The sequence below is a fragment of the Plodia interpunctella genome, chromosome 9, assembly GCF_027563975.2.
Source record: "Plodia interpunctella isolate USDA-ARS_2022_Savannah chromosome 9, ilPloInte3.2, whole genome shotgun sequence".
NCBI classification, from domain to species: domain Eukaryota; kingdom Metazoa; phylum Arthropoda; class Insecta; order Lepidoptera; family Pyralidae; genus Plodia; species Plodia interpunctella.
This window is the reverse complement of record NC_071302.1, coordinates 8,734,248-8,758,476: the sequence shown is the minus strand read 5'-3', so window position 1 is coordinate 8,758,476 and position 24,229 is coordinate 8,734,248. Positions and strand designations below refer to the sequence as shown.

General features: G+C 33.2%; 1 long non-coding RNA gene across 1 annotated transcript; it reads right to left on the bottom strand.

The window, feature by feature from the left end:
* Window positions 1–18,570: 18,570 nt before the first annotated feature.
* LOC128672198 (uncharacterized) lies at window positions 18,571–20,972 on the bottom strand. Its single transcript, XR_008404927.2, has 2 exons — window positions 20,797–20,972; window positions 18,571–20,365 (listed from the first exon to the last, which is right to left on the bottom strand). It is a non-coding gene; the product is annotated as an uncharacterized LOC128672198 (long non-coding RNA).
* Between the last annotated feature and the right edge of the window lie 3,257 nt (window positions 20,973–24,229).

Here is a 24,229-nt window from a genome sequence, read left to right as displayed (position 1 = left end):
TTAGATTTTGCATACATTTAGTTAAGAGCACGAAGAACACAGCATAAAAGAAAAACCGTTTATTTGACAAAAATCAAAAAGTGAAACTATCACTATAAAACAAGTACCTACATTATTTCCGAAAGAGCGACCATTTCAGCATATGTTACGAGCATATTTAATACATGATTACGAGACAAGCTAAAGCGCAGGTTTTCTAAAGCGCAGTTGGTACCTTAGACTGTACAATAACGACCAAAACAATAATATTAATAATAAACTAGTGAATCAGTTTCTATAGTTTATAATAGTACCCGTCTTTAACATAGAATTCGACGGGTGGATGCGTGTGCTCCAGAATGGTCTTGACGAGTATGTTAGAGTTGGCGATGATGAAGCGGGCCCTGCAATTCCCGCCTTTGGTGCACCGCCATAGTTTGGTTGTGGAGGACTTCACTGCACAGTAGTATGTGTACTGGTTCACCAACGCGAGCTCTGTGCCCGTCATTCGATTTATGACCCATTGCACTGAAATTTATTCTATAGGTATTACTGTAAAATCAGAACGTCTTTTTTAACAGTAAACCTCAGCAACTTTGATATTGACTTTAATCTGCGCACATCAACGCAAAATACGCCACTCTATGTAACTGGATGTGACGCGCAGGGTAAAGTCAACGTCAAAGTTGGCTGGTAAAACCGAGGCCACAAGACTATGAAGAAATGAACAAGGAACATCTTTCTAGACATATATAAATATGTGCTAAATAGTTGACTAATAGACATACAAAGCAGAACCGAAAACTGTGGATTAAATAATAATTTACACAAATGATCTTGTAAGACGCAATTTATTAACATTAAAAATTAAATTTTGAAGTATAAACCATTTCTGATTACATAGCGTGGGGGTGAATGGTCATGCTCCTCCTCAAACATCTTCACTATATCACGATTTTTTGTCATGAGAACACGACCTTTGCATTTGTGCTTGGACCTGCAGCGCCAGTAGTCTGTGTACTTCCCAGCGTTGCCGAGGTAGTATGCGAAACCATTGACTATAGCTACTGGCTTCCCGTCTTTGTTTTTCGCCCACACCACTGCAATAAAAAATCAAACATTTATTTATACATGCACAGTAAAGTAAATACATATCTTGCAAGTTAAAATTTCCTGTAAAAATAAGATAAAACTCATAAACATCGTAGTAATAAAGTAGATTTTAAAATATGTTTTTTTTTACATATTATTATATTTTTAAATTTAAAGTTTCTAAAAGCTTTGGTAAACATTCTTCATCAGTAGTCATCGGTAGTAACTCTATTTCCCCATTTTTACAAATTAGTTCCCACGCACCTAACGTATTATAAACTATCAAAATTATATACAAATTATACATTTAAAAAAACCTGTTACTTTTATGAATATCTTCTTTTATTTCGTTAGATTAAGTTTTTCAACTTTTCAGAATCAAAAATTTGCCGACTGATGGGTTCCGTTTCAAAAACCTTACCAGCCATGTGCGTCCGGCCATTCTTAGAGAATGATTAAAATTATTCTTAATTCCCTTCCTCTCGCAATACAGAAAGGCTTCTTGTTGGATAAACTTCGATGTTATAATTTTCCCTTTTGTTGAAAATTCGTTGATGATTAAAACTAATTTAAAATAAATAAATAAAAATAAATAATTCAAAATACTATATTGTTGTTTATGTAGTGATAAACCATTTATAATCAATCACTTTATAGGCACTTAATCTCAAAGATTAGACCGATGTGAGCATCGCTCGTTCAACAAATATCGATATATTATCAAATAACATTAACTCTAGTTAAATCACAGACACAATCTATGCTTAGGGTGAGTATACACAGACACATCTGTGTTGCGAGTTGCACCAGTCAAAGATCACTTGCACCAGTCAAAGTTGACTTACATAAATAGGTAGGCTAATGACTAATTGTCATCGAAGTATATCGAGGCAGTAACTTGTGGTTATAGTGGCTAAGTGATCATGTTTTATTGCGGTTGTAATTTTTCAGAAGTGATGTTTTATATCAATTACATCGATTAAACTCTATTAATAAATCACATTTGTATGATAATCTTCAAAACACGGATGGACACATAGGCTGACGTTGCACGTTTTACAAATGTATCTTGTCACTTTTCTTCTCTTCTTTTTGGTGGAAGTGGCACAGACATGACAGCGTCGGAAAGGCCTCTCACGCTTGGCCGTGGGGGGGACAGGCTGAGCAAAGTGTCTCCCCACTAAACGCAGGAGAAGTGGCTCCGATATTGTCACGTGGTTTTCATTATCGGAACCTGCATGGAAAATATATTTTATTTGCAAAACATGCGTAAATTTAAAACATAAAAAATAAAACATTTAGATTAGAATCAATATGCCTTACCATAGAATGGTGCGCTAGTTACAGTTGCTGCTATACATTTTAAGGTTAAGAAAGAGGAAAAAAAATTAAAAATAAATGCTTTTAAATTTGATATGAAATTTTATTCGTCAAAAAAAACCCAGAACGAACGAAAGCCATACACACACAAGAAAGAACATAAGCTCTCTTTTGATGAATATTATTGAATGATCGGCAATTTTAACTTAGAATATAAAACAAATTACAGACACAATTGTAAATCATAATTGTGTTGAAAAATAATAAATAAAACAATGGTCATCGATATGTATTTATTTACAAATGTATGTATATAAATTTTGCCTAAAACCACGATTCAAAGATTCTGCTGGGGCAAAATTGTTTTTACCGACTCCTTATAAAATTCTTTTTAACTTTTCTTTTAAGGAAAAGGAAGGTAATAACTATATATTCCTTATATGTATATACATCAAAAATATCCCACACTAGCCGAAAAACTTCCTGACCAATGTTCCTCCGCTAATAATAACTGAAGAAGAAGGCGGATGAGGGTGGTAGATGTTGCTTCTAATCATAGTTCGTTCATCGCTGTTGGTAGTTGTGAACCGCGACTTGCAGACCTTGCATTTGATACAACGCCAAACGATAGTTTTATGGGTGTAGCTTTCAACATAGAAGGTATATCCATCCAAGACCGCAGTCTCTTTGCCGCGTCCATTCAAAACGTACTGCACTGAAAATTTAATGAAACGTTAAATGTTACAAGGTTGGCAAAGTTACCCGGTGAATGTATCGCTTTGAAAGTTTTTAATTTCGGTCGCCGGATCAGGTATCATTAATATTCAAGTGTACTATTTTTTCTTGATCTGCTATGTCGGTGTCATTATGTACATAATGCTGTAAAATGTAATATTTAGCAATTGTATTGCCAATACTCTTTTTACGTAAAATTCATCAAGTAGAGTATATGTTTCCTCACGTTGTTTTCTTTCACTCAGAAAGACTAAAAAGGTTTGATTCGGCACAACAAGAGTTGTATTTTCATATATAAAACATAATATATACATATATCATGACAAAATAATTTTTAATATTATTTTATTAGTTACATCATAACAAAATATGTTTTATTATTATTTTTTACTACACTAAAATGCAAAGTACTATTTTGATAAATTAATATTACTTTAATCGTCCTTCTTTATAAATAAATGCCTAGTATGTCCACACGTTCTCTTTTTTACACGAAGCATACTTACTCGATACGGGAAAAAGAGTTGTTAAGTTAGTAACGTACTACGTGTTTGTATGTTTCGTGATACGCCTTCAGGACACAGACGTACTCGTCCATACAATAGATATTTCCATACATTTGGTATCGCGTCGTTGCAAATCGTTTTATCTCATTTGAGGAGCTAGTCCAAACGCGGCTGCGGCTCGGTTTGCTTCTAAATATGAAGACAAGTAGATATTTTACATTCTAAATAAGATCCCGTTATCAATAATAAACTTATCTGGCGCATGAGTGTGATTTGTATTTCTCCTGATGATTTCCATTGTAAGAGAATTCGTGGTTGTGAAGCGTGCCTTACAATAATGTTTTCTGCTGGAACATTGCCAACCTAATGTGGTCTTTCTGCGATTATCGCAATAGAACGTAAAACCATCGAGTACTGCAATCTCTTTTCCGGCGGCATTTTGTACAAACATCGCTGAAAAAAAACACTATTGTTAAATTTAAAGAATATATATGTATGTTCTAATGATACATGTTATTGGAACTAGTGGTGTACCTAAATAAATTAAAATAAAAAATAATAAATTAACGGGAACTCTCACTTATTGTTGTCATTTTAAGTGATGAGGTCGGTCCTAACCTTGAGAGTGACATCCGTGTTCCCATAATCATAATGTCAATTTTTGACGTTTTAATAAACGTCAAAAGTACATTAATTATAGTAGAAAAATAATATTGTTTATTTGATAATTCAATTAAATTCTTGGTAACTTATCACAATTACGTACTCATAAACTTTATATAAAATTTTGTAGGTTTTAATTTTATTATATTCATTTTATTGCTTCAGAATATCGTTTTGATTACATACACAAATCACTCCATTATAATTTATAACAATAAAGGCAGTCTGATAATACAATTTAGCATCAACAAATAAAAAAAGACTCACACATTTTACGTTCTAAATAAAACCCCGTCACTAATAATAAACTTAGTTGGAGCGTGAGTGTGATTTGTATTTCTTCTGATGATCTGCATTGAGTTAGTATTCTTGGTGGTGAAACGGGCCTTACACTGATTTTTATTGGAACATTGCCAACCTAACGTCGTCTTTGTTCGACTATCGCAATAGAAAGTAAAACCGTCAAGTACTGCAATCTCCTTACCATTGGTATTCTGAACAAAGGTCACTGAAAAATATTAAAATAAATATTGATTGAACCAGTGGAAATCCCTATCTCTGCCAACTTCCACGGGAAAGCTGTGTGATAATTAAAACTTGTTGCCTGAAATAAATTAATTGAAAAAGTATGTATGTACCAGTGGTAAAACGAAATAGACAAATAAAAAATATCGAAATATTAATAAGGACACTCACTCATTATTGTGGTTAAAATTAAGTTGAAGCTAGTCTACTGGACCTATATGAAATGAGAAAAAAAATAAAAGACTTAAACATTTTAAAACTTATTTACGTTTCTGAATAATATCCCGTCACTAATAATAAATTTGGTTGGTGCGTGAGTGTGAAACGTGTTTCTTCTGATGATTTCCATTGTGTCAGAATTCTTGGTGGTAAAGCGGGCCTTACAATGTTTTTTATTGGAACATTGCCACCCCAATGTTGTCTTCATGCGATTATCGCAATAGAACGTAAAACCATCGAGCACGGCAATCTTCTTCCCGGCAACATTTTGAACAAATATTACTGAAAAAACAAGTTATTCAAAAATCAAAACCAAACCATTTATTCAGATTAAGCCTTCACACTTTTTCATGTCAACTTTTTCATGTGAAAATTATTTTCGTATGAAGTTGTCCGTCATCATATTCTATCCTATTTTGATATATATTAATCAAACAACTAGTTTTATTCATAACAATAAAGACCGTCAGAAACATTATTCACCTGAGCGTAAATAACTTAAAAACAGGAAAAGACGTGTCGAAATTTTAGGTTCCATATTATTTCATACATTGATTTATAAAACACGATATTCTCAAAACTATGTTAATAAAAGACGAGTAGAATCAATTAGACAGTACTACATATGTAATGTTACACAATATACAATTATATGTAATACAATTCATTATGTTTTTGATTCCCGACATTACACTATGCGAAATGGTTCACTCATGGTAACACCAGAATCAAAGGGGAGTTCAATTTACCTACCTTCAAACTAGTGTGAAGATCGGGAATTTATTTTCTCCAACTTTAAGTCTCAGTGTATAAAGTGGTAAAGTGGGGGAAAAAATATCGGGGAAATTTTAAAATCTGTGTAATATTCCATTCTTAATAATGAACTTAGCTGGACCATGGGTATGATCAGTCTTTTTTCTGATGATTTCCATTGTGTCTGAATTCATGGTGGTGAAGCGGGCTTTACACTTTTTATTGCTGGAGCATTGCCACCCTAATGTGTTCCTCCAGCGATTATCGCAATAGAAAGTAAAGCCATCAAGCACTGCAATCTCCTTGCCGGCAGTATTTTTAACAAATAAGACTAAAAAAAAAATAGCGCTGTTAAAAAAAATTCACACCCTGACCTCGGCTTCGGGATGTCGTCGGTCGTAGCGCCGAATGCAACATGCAAAAACATGAGATGTTAAATAAACTTAAACCTACATGTTTTAGCAACTACCGGTATGCAAAAATGACATGACACACTGTCATCCAAAAACAAAATTATTATCATTATTTTATAACAACTGTATTTACTGTTACAGCTACGTTTCACAAATATATTGACAGAAAAAAAAAATCCTACTTATCCATAGAATCCCAACAATTTATTTTTATTAGAATCGATTGATAAATAAAAAATATTTGTAAAGCTTTATGATAGCTTTTTAGGTTTGCAATGATTATTGTAGGAACCAGGTAAACCGGGTAAATAAAAGATTCATAAATAAAAGATAGAATGTTCTCGGTAACACTCACTAGTTTTTGTAGTTATGCCCTGGAGTCGAACCAAACTTATCTTGGATATGACTCCATTTAAATTGACATTAGTCAGATGGACTAGGGTGCGATGTGAGTGTTCCCGTTAAATTAATATCGATGTATATTTAGATGTCAAATTACATATATTATAATAAAGTTATTATTGATAAGAGTAAGGACAGTTTTAAGACGTGTCCGATGGACAAGAACACAGAAAAGGATACAGACAAATATTACACGTATTAGTATTTGCCAGCTGCAACGTAATCGACCACTGAACTTCCAGATAGCGGACAAGCGTAGGGACCACTACGCTTCAGACTTCATTTAACACACAATTAACATTAATTGACACCAAGAAAAAACATTTTATAATCTATATAATATTCCGTTTCTAATAATAAAATTACTTGGAGCATGAGTGTGATCGGTCTTTCTTCTGATCATTTCCATTGTGTCAGAATTCTTAGTGGTGAAACAGGCCTTACATAGCCTTTTGTTGGAACAATGCCACCATAAAGTAGTCTTCCTGTGGTGATGACAATAGAAAGTAAAACCATCGAGCACCGCTATCATCTTGCCAGCGACATTGCGAACAAACGTAACTGGAAAAAAAACATTAAACCGTTCAGTAATAATTTTAAATTATGTTCCAAAAATAAGTATTGTACATATTACTAGTACGAGTAGATTTAACCTCGGTTGCACCGATCAACTTTGACTTTTAATGCGCAAAGTAAAATTAACGTCAAGGTAACTAGTTCATAGTTACAACGCGTCCTTAGATAGATACCATATAGATAGGTATAACATAAAATGAAATATTTATTCTTGGAAGCACATTGGGAGTCGGCCCTAACAAAAAACGATATATGAAATGTATAAACGTACTTACTAACTTCTCGTGTGAAGTTGAAATTAACATACTGAACTGATATAGGTATGGTTCATAATTCATTCTGAAACTAGATGCACATAAGACGGTATTATTATTATTGATTATTAAAAAAAAAAATTAAAAAGACTATGGCATCGGTGCTTAGCAACCAATAATAAAAATGATCTTTTGAGAATTCTTACAACATATATTTTTTTTTATTCCCTTAACCACTGCCCAATTTAAGTAATTTAAGTATTATGTTATTTATATTATGTATTAGATTTTGCGACATCCACAAATAAATTAAAATCACTTTTGACACATAAATGTTATTATAATATGAATTAATATTTAAATGACTATTTGAATGAATGAAATTAATTATTTTTATTAACATCATTTGACGACTAATTATTTTGGACAGTAGTGGTTCTTTCCTTTTTGTTACGTGGTTAATTATGATATTATCCATTTATAACTCTAATTATTGTACGTCTATAAAGACAAGTCACAGTGACATGTTCAAAATAACTTTTATACCTGTGTACTACTACTAACACCTACATGTATTCGTTTCGAAGTGCGCTATGTCCTACCACTAGGGTTTACAATGTCAGATAAGGCAATAAATAAATATGTAATTAATTTATGACATTGCAATTATTTATGTTTTATTTTATTTTATTATTTGTATTTTTAATAATAAATAGCAATATTAAAAAAAAAAAATTAAGATGTCCAATAACTGAGATGCTTTCTAAATTTACTGAAGCCTTACGAGTGTAACATCCAAATATGTGAAGATGAACAAATTACCATCAATAAAAACGTTGGAGATTTTAGAATCTATCCCTATATAAATAAATAGAGACTAGATCGATTAGCCTCATAATAAAAATCAAGTAAAAAGCAACCAGAGGTTTACGCCCAGTATTTTCGACAGACTTTTTGTAAATAAATAGCTGCAAAATAAGGCCTCGAAGCCTCGCCTCAAATCCCATCAACACACAAACTAAATATTATTAATTATAAACGTATTAAAACATTATCATAGGTACTTTAAATCAACAATTTAGTTTGTAATTAATAATTCTCGAAATCAGCATAATCAAACAAAAAGTTGTTCAGCTTTATTTTATAGCATAAATTCTCAATATTCACTGGTAATATTTAAAGTTTTTTGAGTTCTAAATTTAAAAAATGACTCCATTTCGTAGAGTGTACTTTGGTGGCGGATGTGAATGATTAGTGTTTTTTCGTATGATTGTTCGGTTGGTTTTGGTGGTGGTGATGCGGGCTCTGCAGGTATTCTTCTTGGTGCATTGCCACCCGAAGATGGCTTGAGTGCGACTGTCGCAGATAAATGTGAACCCTTCCAACAAAGCGTACTCTTTACCGCGCACATTCAGAACAAATTGTACTGAAAATTTACCACGATAAATTAATTTTCACTAGCTAATATGGTTCCAAAGATCCCTTTGACGAAAGAACTTACCGCAGAGGCATATTCATTTCATGTCACCCTACGGGTGTGGAAACCTAAAATATATTGATCAAAGTGACAAAGATACCAAAATTGTGATCGCAAAAATAATATTTATTTATCATATTAATATATAACATATCAATTCACACGTTGTCGCTTGAGGATTTGGGTATAAAGTTGAAGAATAATGAACATCCTAAGATTTTAGAGTAGCGGAGATGGCGAACCTTGCTTTTCATTTGATCAGATTAATAATAAAAATAAATACATTCAAAACAAAATAAGTAACAAAAGACAGTAAAGTCCAACAAAAGGCAGTTTACAACATCTACTAAGTCATTTTCAATTTTAAATATTGCATGCCTGGAAGGGCAAACTGTAGAACTTATATTTCGTATGAGTGGTACATACTTCCTATACTTTGTAACGACATAGTTATCGCAATAAATATTTCGGAGTTTGGGTATTAATTTTTGTGATGTTCCAAACATGTTTGTTTCTTACATGATATTGCGGAATGGCAAAAAGTATAAAAATATTTTAATAAATAACACAGTCATTATCAAAGTTCGAAACGGTCATCTATGACCTAAATCTCACAATAATGCCGTTTTGCACTGAGAACTCAGGAGGGGGATGAGTGTGGACCATGGTCTCGTCCAACTGGGGCACAATCTGGCGGCGTCCAAAGTTGGTGGTGATGATGCGGGCTTTGCAGTTCTTGTTCCTGGTACATCTCCACCGTAGCGTCTTTTGGTGCCGGCTGCTAATGTTGTAAGTGTAACCATCCAGTATTGCTACCTCTCTGCCCCACGAATTATAAACGAATTGCACTAAAAGATAAACATGTCGATGGTTAGTCTAGTATTTTGTTTTGTGACTTCATTCCACTAATTTATAATTTAGTTAGGACGTTAGGACAAAAAAAAACACTAGAAAAAATCTTTTCACTGTAGTTGCGTCATAATGTTCTAGTTATTCTTTATAAAAGCCTTTGTTACTCTTGATGGTTTCATCTATCTCTGTGCCAAATTTCATCATGAAAAGGCTTGAAGTCTGCAGAATATTAACAGTGGCTCAGAAGGTTTACCACCTTGACATGTTAAATATGATATCAAATTCCTTACGAATTTTATTTGCAATTAATGTAATGTGTACTATAGATTTTTTTTAAATGTGGAAATGGAAAAATATAAGCAAAGGTATTTTCGTATTATATTTATTTATGCTAAAACAACATACATGATAGACATCAAGCTACACTAATAAATAAATGGATATAAATGTACCTAAAATCAAAATCAAAATGAGATCAATTACTTTGCATGTACTTACACCTATTTTAAAAGTCTACACCATAAAGTCTGTAATAATAATGACTAGACTTGATACGAGTAAATTACTTGCGGTCATTTTGTCCATTGCTGTTAAAATACATACGTTTATTTACAAGGACTATTTGTGACATATTCCCTTTCAAATGATTATGCAAATTATACATGCATAAACCTTTGTGCACGTGCACACATAGTTGGCCTAAATTGCTCCAAAGATGAAGAAGTCGATATAGAAACAACAAAACGTAAGCCATCTGTTGCAGTAGTGCAAGTATGTAAATTGCGACAGTAGCGTACGTCATTTCAAACTAGATAAGTTCTGCATTAATATAGACAAGAAAGAAAACAACGATATTTTAAACTTTTACATAAAAACCATTGCGAATGACGAATCTGGGCGGAGAGTGGTTATGTACAGAAGTAATTCTCAAAAGCTTTTGATCCTTGGTTGTCGTCAAGCGCGCCTTACAGCTCCCATTGGTGCACTTCCAACCATTGGTGGTCTTGCAGAAATGGTCGCAGTAGAAGGTGTACCCGTTCATAATGGCGAGATGTTTTCCGTTGGACTTCTGGATGATATTTACTGAAATTGAACACAAGATATAAGTATTTGCCTAATAGATCTGTCTGTAAAGCGTTACTTTTTGAATATCCATTGATTTGTTTATACTTAAAATGTATGCCTATCTTTGCTTTGGACTTATTTTACCTAGATAGTAAGTTAATTGCACATAGTTGGTCTCATTTGTTCAACTTAACGGAGATTAAATTAAAGACTTCATTGTTAAATGATTTTAATGTAAATTACATGTTATGAAAAAAAAAAACAAAATAATTGCTGTTATTATCTAAAATCTAGGTTTAATTATCTAAACATATTTTCATATTTGCCTTATTAATGAAGAAGACTATAACTAGCTCGTATGTGATAATTTTGTGGTTACACTTTTTCCATCCAAGTAGCCTGAAAAAAAATATTTGGTATACTTCGCCTATTCTTGCATATAACATTGACTTCCAAAGAATTGTACATTAGGTACGATAAAAATTTATATTTTTATAATTATGCCGTTCCTAATAACGTAGTCCGGAGCAGGATGTTGGTGATAGCAGTTGCCTCTGATATACTTTTGTTGTTTGGTGGCAATGAAGCGCGCCTTACATTTGCCGTTGTTGGTGCATCTCCATGCGTTGGTGAGCGTGTAGCGTCCGTTGCAGTAGAAGGTATAACCGTCAACAATGGCGATCTCCCGGCCAGCGCTGTTGCAGACTATTTTAACTATAATTATAACAATAAAAGTAACTGACTGTCACACAGTGATTATGACAATAAATATACTTAACCGATAAAATGAACGTTTTATTTCTTTACATATTCAAAAAAATATTTTTAAAACATCCGTAGCATTTTGTAAGATATATCAAATGATGTATTCAAAGAAAACATAAATAAATTAAAGTGTCGGATAAACGAACAATCATTTAATAACTAATTTGCATCAGAATTTTGTTGCTAAATCCAATGAGAAGAAAATTGTTCAAATCCTAAAAATAACACCGTCGCGAATGAAGAAGCGGGGCGGTGGATGAGTGTGGTCAGTTTTGGTCCTTATAATGCATCCGTCCTTGTCAGAAGTGAATCTTGCGTTGCACATGCCAGTACGGGTGCAAACCCATCCGTTGGTGGTCTTGTTGCGCATGTTGCAGTAGAAGGTATACCCATTAATCACCGTGATGTCTTTCCCATTTGAGTTTTTGAGTTGGATCACTGTAAATAAAATGGTATATTTTTTCACAACAATTCAAATGTTGATAGACGTAATAAGTGTGAACTAATTAGAAGAAAATTTGAATATTTAAATTATTTCATTTTATTTCTAGATATCGATGATTTGTAGATATCGATATTATAAATGCGAAAGTATATCTGTTTAGCCTAGTGTTGTGTCGTGAAAACACTAGGCTAAACACATAAGCACGAGGCTACTTTTTTTTTTAAATCAACCCCCAAACGACTACAATAGGGGTAAAAGATTGTATGAAAATCACGTCTATTCCGCTTATGCAGAGAAATTCACGCGGGCAAGCCTCGAGCATAAGCTACTAATATATAGTTTATAATTAGAAAGTATTTTATTTTACGAAATATAAGTATGATTTGAACTGATAGGTAGTAATTGGCGGAATTAAAATCATGTTTGTTTTTCAAAACAGTTTTTATTTCTCATGACAATAAAAATATTCTACATGTAACAAAACAGTACATTGTACACCTAGACAATAAAGTACATTATATAACACTATCGAGAGTGTATGTTGAGGACATAGACATGAGTCGAAGTCCGTGAATCGTACTTTCTTTCGAGATATATATTTATTTCTGATAGATACACAGTGTTTTATACGACACCTGTCTTCTACGCGAGTAATATAATAAGAATAATGTTTCATGGTTAACAATATAATTAAGTAAACTACATAAATACATAGCAGCAAGTAGTCTGCAATGTAGATACATCTTTTGAAAATAAAATTTTGATGTAACACGACGAAAGGAGTGGCCTAGTGTACCTACGCCACTCCATTTTCGTCGTGTCCAGGAACAAAATATTACAATAATTAATTTTTTTTTCCACGAAGATCTGAAAACAACGCGATAAGAAAAGCTTTTATATTCTTAAGATTATACCATTGCGAATAATAAACTGAGGTGGCTCGTGGCCATGCTGATCCATGTTGATGGTATTTAAAATCACGCCATCCATGTTTGACTTGAATCGGGCCTTGCAGAATCCAGATCCTCTGGTGCATACCCAGTAATTAGCGAACTTGCTCCTCTTTTGACGGTAGTAGGTATACCCGTTGATTAAAGCGATGTCTTTCCCGGATGAATTCTTTACTATTAGAACTGCGAAATTAATGAATGCATTATATTATTTTATTTTGTGGTTATATTCATATACGTCTTTATTGCTCTTCCAATAATGTGAAGTTAATTTGTGAGTTGCATTACTATAAATAAAACGCAATGTAACGGTTTTGGCGGTAATACGCAAAATCATCTCAAACGACTGATCGTTATGATATCATTGGATCCTTAGAAAATATTTTGAAAAATTTGTAATATTTTGTTCCTGGACACGACGAAAATGAAGTGGCGTAGGTACACTAGGCTACTCCTTTCGTCGTGTTACATCAAAATTTTATTTTCAAAAGATGTATCTACATTGCAAACTACTTGATGCTATGTATTTATGTAGTTTACTTAATTATATTTTGAAATAATTCCATTGGACGGCGAGTCAAAACATTTAGATAATATTTATACATATACTCTTAAAATTACTCCAATGCGAATACAAGCGAAAAACTAAATAGAAGAAATACACATTGAAGAAAATAAAATCTCGTCTATATTTTCAACATTCTTTAATTTTATGTCATTATAAAATAACACAATAAAAATATTATCGCACTTTTAATATTAGGTATATCAATATTTCTCCATCCGAATAATACATTTTTAATTGCAAAAATATACTAAAATGTCTTAACTACCCATATAATTAGATTTAATCTTACCAAATAATAAAGACAAATAAAATAAAAAATAAAACCTACATGAAACTATCTAGGAACTAAAGAAAAAAATAAGAAATTACCACAATGGCAGATTCCTAAGACATTTTTTATTGAATTCTTAACACGCATACCTGAAATTACCCATTGAATATGCTAGTAATAGTAAGGATAAGTCAAATGGTATAGGACCTGCCACTGTTGATGATATCACGTATCGAAAACAGACAGATATAATAAAAACGTAAACTAATATACAACTCATGTACTTATTTATAACCATTGAAAGGATAATTCCAATTCTTAGTCCTGCTTTGTCCTATATGTGATGGATAGATTGGATGAAAAAGTTCGATCTGTTCTCTATTAAGCAACGAAGGGAATCGAACTCTTTTCACTTAAATCCCTTTATGGCAACAAGGATACAGTTCTACAATATTTTCACTTCAGGGGACAAAACAGGGTGACAAATCGAAATAATTCCATTGGACGGCGAGTCAAAACATTTAGATAATATACCTATACTCTTAAAATTACTCCATTGCGGATAATAAATTGGGGAGGTACGTGGTGGTGAAGATTTTTACTCCTTATGATCACGCCTTCATTGTTGGAGGTGAATCGAGCATTGCAGATACCCGTCCCCCTGGTGCAAACCCAGCTTTTCGTTTTCTTGTTCCTGGTATGACAATAGTAGGTGTACCCATCGATAATAGCAATGTCCTTGCCTGATGAGTTCTTGACTATGATCACTGCGAATTCAATAAATTTTTATATGTGATTAATTGTATAAATTAACCGCAAAATAAATTACCCTGTACCTCAGATCAGAATTATCTTGTCGTTGAGTTCTGATTGAAAAACGTACATCTATGTTAAGAACTTTTACATCTATATATCTTATAGACTAACGTACATATATTTATAAAATAAAACACATAATTAACCTGTATTTTCAATAAAAGAAAAAAGAACACGCTTGCAGATATGTTCTCGAGATTACAAGCTTTAGAGATGTTCACTATTGAGAAAATAAAACTTCATACACCAATCAAATTGCTATAAAAATTTCATTTTATTAACTATTTTAATAGGAACGATTCCTTTAAAATAATGGTCACAGTTTTAATGAAAATGGAAACCCGAAGTTTTAGCAACGACATCGTCGATCGTGATGACCGTAGCATTACATCCAAGGCTTTTTCTCGTACATCTCCATCTGCACTTCATATTATCCTTGGTGTATATTTTGTTGTACGTATAGCTGCCAATTCTTAGTACAGTACTCCCGCGGGCAGACGTTTCAAACACCACATCTGTAAAAACAAAATATTCTTCTATTCTATCTAAATCTACATTCTAAAATGATTCTGTCAACTATTATACATTTTTTTGGTGAATAAAGTTATTATTAATATTCCTTTTTGAAACAGCGTGAAACAGCTAAGATACAAAAAACGAATAACCAAACGTAATAGCGTAACCAAATGTAATAGATCATGACCATACAATTTTCCGACTTATCTCATACGAAGCTGAAAGATAGGTGTTGTGTAAAATAGGGGACGCGATGAAAGACAAAATGTATTAGTCCAGTCTCTTCTCGTGTATTCCTAATATACTTTTCTTCTCTTTCTTATAAGAGTGAAACGAAATACATCACGATAGTTGTGTTTATTTAACTGTATGTAACTGTTTTCTCTGTCTTCGATTTTTATTATAATATCGTGATTTCATGACTCATCAAATAACCTTTATGAACATAAAACACTGTTTCCAATAAACAATACATTTATTTAGACGCAATTGGAATAAATATTAATCAGGTAAAATTTGTCCGTGATTAATCAAAATAAAACTATAACAACAATATATCGCTATGTTTAGCACCTTAGAAATAAATAAGAAATATCCTTAAGATAAACTTTTTAGTGAGAAAATCGAAAATATAACACCCGTATTACAAAACAATAATCACAAGGATACGCTATATAAAATTCTTAATTTAACATAGGCCTGATAAAATCATCAAAACATGAAGATCGTAAAACTTTGAAAACAAAGATTTAAATGAAATCCAATTTTGATAGAAGATGACGTTAAACCAATCATAGATGTGAATGGGCTCCATTGGTAGACACGACAACGCCATCTATCGTGACAGCTGACGCCTTGCACTTGTGCTTGTGTCTCTTGGAACAGGTCCATCTGATGCGATCTCCAACCAACGATCGAGAATGTCTGCAAAACTTGTGACCATCGACGTAAATGTTACCAGTCTCTGGAGCAAAGCGAGCCTTCAATATTGCCGCCACAAGTGCTGAAAATGACATGTGGTCAAAATAAATGTTCAAAATTAGTTAAGAGTTTCTACTGACTAATCTTAATCTTACGGGGATCGACGAGGATTCGATAGGATTCATAACGATATTGTAGTTCTTGTCAATGCCAATTTATTCAAAACAATATTTATATAAACAATATAAACAAAATTTGATATTGTATATTGGGCTTAAATTCAATTTTAAAATTTCAGAAGTTTAAGTATTTTTATTTAAAGGTAAGTACTAATTAGACATTTTAATCTTATCATGATTGTGGACAGAGACACTGATAATGCTGTCCTCTACAGAGATAGCTGAGGAACGACAACCAATGTTTCTCTTGATACAACGCCATCTTGTCTTCATATTCCTCTCGTACTCCTTATTGAACCGCTCCCCATTGATGACCAACACTTTGTTGCCATTATGATTGGTGAGGAAATATGTTCCTGAAAAAATTAGGTTTTTTTCAATTTAATCTTCATTTTTCTATATATATGAGCAGAAAAGAAGCCCTGGACAAGTGTAGACTATTACTAATTCTGATATTGCAACTAAATAAGTTTAGCCTCTGTAAAACTTTACTTATCAATGAGATTTTCTCTTTGAGTACAATCTTACTTTCTTTGATAGTTGATGATGATGAACAATTTAACTTACAAAATCAATGCTGGACCCATTCTGCCAGTATCCAATGCGATCAATTGCTAAGTCGTTATGTAAATAACAACTTTCGTTTCTAGGACGTGCAATAAACTTGTGCAAGGGGAGCTGGCGTAAATAAAAATTCGTTGTAAGCAGAACATTATTTTGATTTTATATCTTTATATATTTCCCTTCCTTGGTAATGTGATAATTCGGCGGTGGATGGTTATGACTCTCGCTCAGGAAAATCAGGTTTCCGTCGGTGTCAGTGCGAGCCCGGGCTGGGCAGCCACCACGCTTCTTCTTCGAACAGTACCAGAAACGTTTGGTCCATTCAGAGTAAGTATATTTGTTTATGATCATCACATTTTTACAGCCTTCGATGCCACTTGGCAGAATAACGACTGCAAGAGTTTTTTTTAATTATTTTAAATAGATATTTTATACTAGAAAGCAGCGATTGCATTGTTGTGTTCCAGTTTTTAGTAAAAATAGCATATTTCAATATCCAGTACACTCGGAATACGAGTTGTAGACAAAAGCGGAGAACACTTATAAAATGATCCTAGCAGAGCCTTTGCACATATAGACTGTTGTCAGTACATAAAAGCAATCGTCTGTATAGCCACAACTACTTCATAAACAGTGACCAGGCCAGTTAAGACAAGAAAAATCTCACTTATTCAGTTCAACGAAAAAATATTTTATTTAGTTATATCTTTACAAATTGCCCTTCCTTTGTAACGTGAAAATTAGGCGGTGGATGGTTATGGTTCTCGCTGACGAAGACCAGGTTGCCATGTTTGTCAGTGCGGGCGCGGGCTGGGCACCCACCTCGCCTCTTCTTCGAGCAATACCAGGCACGAGGTTTCCATTCAGCAAACGTGTACTGATTTATCATCATCAGACCTTTGCAGCTCTTGACTCCGCCGGGCAGCATAAATACTGAAAATAAATTGAAATTAAATGATTTTGTAACTAGTCAACATTTCTAGGTAAGTCTAAGGCTCGACGCGATGAAAAATAAGAATACAACTTATTGTTTACTACGTTTACCTAAGTTCATACTCTACTTATATTACCAACTCCCTATTGCCCTAATTACGTGATCATACTTATTATGATAGCTCAATTTTCAAATTGAATCAAAATTAAGTCTAAAGAGAGAGACAACGACTGAAAAAACAAAATGTATTATGAATATATTTCATTGATGGTGAACATGATCGTGTTTGACTTTAACAATGGTATTGTCAATGGTCCATACTCTGCGGCGACAGCCATGGTTCCTCTTGCAGCAGAGCCACACGGTCATCCCCTGGGACTCGTATTGCTGACTAAACCGCTCCCCGTCAATCACCAACAGTTTGGTTCCCGACCTTGAGAAGATGAAGGAAGCTGCAACGACCAATCAAGTTGACAACATTTTTTTAATACGAATCCATACTTACCTACCATAGATAAAAGAAATAATGTTACATACTAATATTATCTAACTTTCTATCTTTCAAGTCCATACCGCTGAGCCGATTTTTATTTAATTCGGAATAAAATGGTCAATGACCCGAAGCCAAACATAGGCTACCGCAAGCGGAGCTGTGGGCAACATCTACTTTTATGTAAGAAAAATAATAAATAATGTCCTTTGTAATTGTGATGATATTATTGCAAGAAATCATCGCATTATTGCATACTGTGAAAATCTGTAGTATAAAGGGAAATAAATATCGTAGTCATTTGTAACTCCACAAAACAATTTAATATCGCCGAGAGGAAAACAGCCTACCACAGAATTATTTTCCCCGTTAATATCAATGAATTCCACATTCCAGTTTAAAACATCGTTCTTTATTTGTTTATCATTTATTTAGTTTACATTGTTTTCTATACCCTCGTTCGACATCTATTAATATATAAATGTCTTGATAGCACTGAATTCCAACTATGACACAATTGAAATAACTATAAACTACATATAACATTAATGTCTGTCAATTTTTACGGTAATTTTCTGATGTAGCGGCTTCTTTAGCTATTTGTTTTGTTCACTTATCATTGAGAGTTTTCAGATATTAGATTCTTACGCAAAAAAAATTACCACTCATCGCTTGTTCAACCACACCATTTTTATTTTGAAACTGAAACATATACAGCAAAAATTCGCGTTCTCTATTAACTTTCTAAGAGTTTTGACTAACACAATCAGTCAAAACCGTATGTCCGTATAAAAATTAGTCAAAACTACTTCAAAAGTAGTTTTGACTAATTACGTTAGTTAAAAGTGGTTTTGACCAGATTAGAGTTTTGACTGCATCATATACATATTTCGACGGGTAATTTTTATTGCCCGTACACCCACTGCAACCCTAGCTTTAAGGCATAGGGTAACCACGCATCGAAGTCGATGGTGCTGGCATATCGTGGTTATGGACAGTGAGGCTGACAGCCCTGTTGTCCTCGTAAGTCAAAGCCACGGACCTACAACCGGAGTTCCTCTTGACACACCGCCATTTGGTCATATTGTTTTTTTCCCACACTTTGTTATATCGCTGCCCATTGGCGATTAATACTCTGTTACCTTTGTTGCTATAGACGAACATTACTGTTGAAAAAAACTTAATTAGATCATGCGCTAATAAATCTATTGAATGTGCTAATATACCTAGTATCCTACTTATAGTTTGAGGTGCTAAAATGACTTACTAGACTAGACACATTATCATGTCATTATTGTTTACGATGCAGACAGAGCTAAAAGTAGCAAAACTCGAAGGTGAAATTGATATTCTGAAATATTTAACAATTTAACTGTCATTGCAACAGCAAATATCAATTCAATGTGTCGACTCAGCAGCGTTCTTCTCATTGGCGACGGCTAACAGATTGCTGCTAGCCCATCGCCTATGAGAAGAATTTCCTGTTAATAGACCTTCAATTTATTTATATGTACCTGGTACGTTCTTATTTTTCTTTATCTCCCAGACCAGTATGAAAACAAATGGCTGTTACAGAATAAACAACTGAAAAATTTATATAAACAATTCGTATGTGAGCAGAGAATGTATTTCTATATTCTGAATATTCTGAATAAGAAATATCCACTTTCTTCTAATCTTTTTTTGTTTATTTGTAATATCTTTACTGTACAAAGAACTTATTAAAAGTACATACATGAAGGTAAATATACAATGTAAATATAAGTTTGTTTTTAAGTTTTGTCTTCTTACACACATATAAATGAATATATCATATTAGTTCATTCTTTTCATCATACCATATCAATAAATATTATGATTTATAAAAATGAACATGAAAATTGTGCTTTTAGAAAGAGCACTTTGCAAGTCATAGCTAATGAGTATGATTATCATTATATTGAATGACGACGTCATTCAGGGTGATTACAGAAGATCGACAGCCCTTCGTCCTCCTCATGTGGCATCTCCATGTAGACTTGACTCCCGCCATGCTCTGGTAATGGTCTGCATGAAATTTATGATATGCGTAGTACATAACTCGGTGACCATGGCTTGTGCAGCCAAACACTGCTTCTGTGTTAGAATTGGATAGATATTAAATTAATCGGACGCTGATTAGAGGATATAAAACTTATCAATGTAAACCCACACTAACTTAAAAAGTAATATAAAGGCTAATCGAAATATAAAATCAACATTACTATTGATTTGCAGGCACGATTGATGTCGGAATGGAAATATCGCGAAAAAAGTACACTATTCTGAAAAACCAAATACGCACATATTTCCTCTTTAAAAGACTTATGTATGTAGGTTAGTTGATGAAGAAACTTCTAGAGGATCGCCCGTTATTCGATTGAGTCAAATTATTTATATAAGTACTTGCTTAGTAATTTTCTAATTTTAAATGTATTCTATCAGTTGTGTGTATCAAAACTAAAATACGATGATTTTACAAAACAGTGTTTGGGGAAAATATTTTAATTGCGGTTGCGGTGTCATACATGGTTATGAGCGTCGTCGACTTTGACAATAACTCCCTCGATGGTGACGATATTGGCTTTGCACTTCAGTCGCCTTCTCTTCTGGCACCGCCACTCGGCCTTCCCCCCATGTTCTCTCTCTTTGTAAAATTTGTGATGCGCCAGCATTAGGTGATAACCGGATAAACTTGGAATTACTGAAACAACATTTTAGTAGGTGAAACGCATTATTTAGCCATATCAAAAATAATAATTTTACTTAGAGTACGTTGCACTGGTCAACTTTGACCTGCGCAGAAAAACGCAAAAAGGCATTTTGTCTAAACGTCTTGCAACTCACCCTTATAAAACTTTTTGGAAAAACATATCAATTGTATCCTAATCCTAATTAATATTATAAGTGAGAAAGTAAGTTTCTTTAGTGATTTTAAATTTGCGCGCTGTTATCTTTATTTAAAAAAAAATTGTTTAAATTTGATAAAATACTGTCATACAAAAAATCAAACGGAGTACACGCGCATGTTACAGGTGATGCGGTGATGATAAAGATCTTAATTTTGAAAAAAAAAAAGAAATGTATTGCTTGCAGACTACAGGAAATTCTATAAATCGTACGTAACCCTCTTGACGTGGATTTACATCGTTTATTAACCTATTCTGTCCCACCCACTACTGCTTTTCCAAGCCGATATATGCCATTACAATAATTTTCTACTAAGCATTGCTACTAAAGGAAGCGGTAAGGTTTATAATTCGGGTTAGTAATAAAATTTGTGAATAAAAACTCCTATGTATATATTTTTACTTTTCATTAATTTTATTTTGGATTGACACGCACATATATTAAATTATAACTTACATTTATTAATGGATTAAAAAGTTATATATAAAGTATAACTACAAAATACCCAAGAAATCAATGGTGGATAAACAAACAATAAATGCAAATAAGACATTCTCAAGTTTTTACTCGATGAATGATTTATTTAACGTCAAATCATTTTATTAAAACCCCATAAAAGAGGCTACTGAAATTTCGGATAAGAACACACAATCACTGCCAGACTCGACACTTCCATATAATTTATCCAATTACTGGACTAAATAATCATTATTTTAATAAAAGATCCAATATCTTGATTCGACCATTATTTTTTATAGTATACCTAGTAGACAAATGAGTTAGGTTGTAAGAAGGTAAGCAAATATAGCCATGGACACAAGTAATCCGATACAAAATATTGATGCGTTGCAGACTTCATAAGAAAGTACACTACAGCAACTTTACATGATTTGATGCTGATTTTAATTTTACAGAGAAATTAAGTACAACAACAGCCAATGACGAGGACAGCATTATTTGCTTGTGATCATGGTAATTTAGCGATGCGTGTGCGTCCCTCGAATCCTAATAATAACATTATCTATGGTAAGCACGAACGCTGGACAGCCTGCTGTCTTCTTCACACACCGCCACCTTATCTTCGGTCCTTCGTGTTGGTGCAGGGTGAATCTGCTATTTCCAATGTCTAAACAACGCCTCCCATTCTTTGTGACGCCAAAATATGCTGCAAACATTATTTATTATCATAGAAAAAAGTGTAGTGTTCCAGTTTCAGATTTTGATGTTATGACCCGGAAGTCGTAGGTAATCGAAACGATTAGGTTTTGAAGATTAAAACAAATGTTTGTTTTACATATATTCTTAATTTTTGCTAATGTTTATTTTAAACATTTGAATTACATGAATGATATTAATTTATTGTTAATATCATCAAGAAGAATGAAGAGTCCACACGTCAAATTACCCTGCTTGAATTTATTTATTTATTTATTTACCAATTTACACGAACAGATTATATAAGAAAGTAAAAAGTGGAATAATAGGTACTGCTTATTTCTAATGAAATCTCTTCCAACAGACCCGAGAGAGGAAAGACGAAGAAAGGGTAAAGTGCGCGTGTACTAAACAAAACAAAATAAACCTACTTAAATATATACATACCAATCGATGTAAACTTACATATACATACTTATATCTACAAATCTCTACAATGACAAAGGGAGGTAATACTGTTTAATTGTTTTCTTAAAAACTACATAATATGGGGATAAATAGCAATGAATTTGGGTAACTTGATGTGCTGTTAACCAATAAATATTTTACATTATTCGTGGTTGTGATAACTAAACATACTGACAATCGTGCCGTTATATGTCATTAAAGCGGCGGTACAGGCGAAAGCAGTTTTCTTTGTGCAAACCCATCTGATCTTGTTTCCACTGATCCCCTCCCTGCAATACCTAAACTTGCCCATGATGACGACAGGATTCCCACGAGGAGAGACGCCCATAATTGGTTGAATACCTGAAAATGTCATTATTTTAATACTTGCATCTACCTATCCCACATTTTGTAAAGCAACATTAAATTCACTAAATCAATACATATAATAATCACCAATACATATAATAAAATTGAAGAAAGGCCAAATTTGTACATTGGATATATTTTTTTTAATTCTTCATGGAATATACTTAGTTACTGATATAGATGACGATAATATACTTTTGGAAATTTCTGTTTGTCTGTCGCGCATCACTCGAAATCTACTGGACTGATTTGCTTGAAATTTGGTGAGTAGGTACCTTATATACCGGGTTAACATCTTAGATACATTTCATTCCGAAAAATGAGGGGATTCCTGTAGGAAAATTAAAATAAGAATCCCCGGAACCGATTAACTTTCAAATTTTGTAGAAAGGTGTAAACAGAATATAAACAAATTGTTTTTATCGATTAAAGTCTGATATAGATATAAAGGGCGCAGTATGTATCAATATATCAGTATAAAACTCTTCACACAACATACACCCGAAACTGCTGGGCGGGAAGCTGAAATTTGCCATGTAGGTGAGGTGAGTGTAGATGAGCACTAAGAGAGGATTTTTGGAAATTCTACTCCGAAGGGGTTGAAAGGGGTAACTGTAAATATGAAAGTTCTGCACCGTTGAAGTTAGTGACTTGAAAATTTGGATTTTGGTTGTTTGCAACAATATATACGTGTTTGAATACGTGTTTCAGATTTTTCTGAAAATTAACCCTCAAACCCTTCATAAGGGGGGTGAAAGATTGTATGGGACTTAATACAATTTTCAAGATAAAAAGTTGAAAATTGGCATACTTACTTTTTGTAGTAAATAACAGTAATAGTAAATAAAATAAAAAAAAATTACGTTTGTGGTTATAAAAACCAGGACATAATACGTCATGGAAAATGGGACGGCACGCGTTGCAGAAAGCGGGAGTGGGAGTAGGAGCGGGAAATGGACGGAACACATTGCAAAAAACATGATGGCACAATATGTAGGAAATGGTATGGGATATCTACTTTACATTACATAGCAGGAAGCGGGATTGCGGGACGAGACACGCAGCGGGAAACTGGAAATT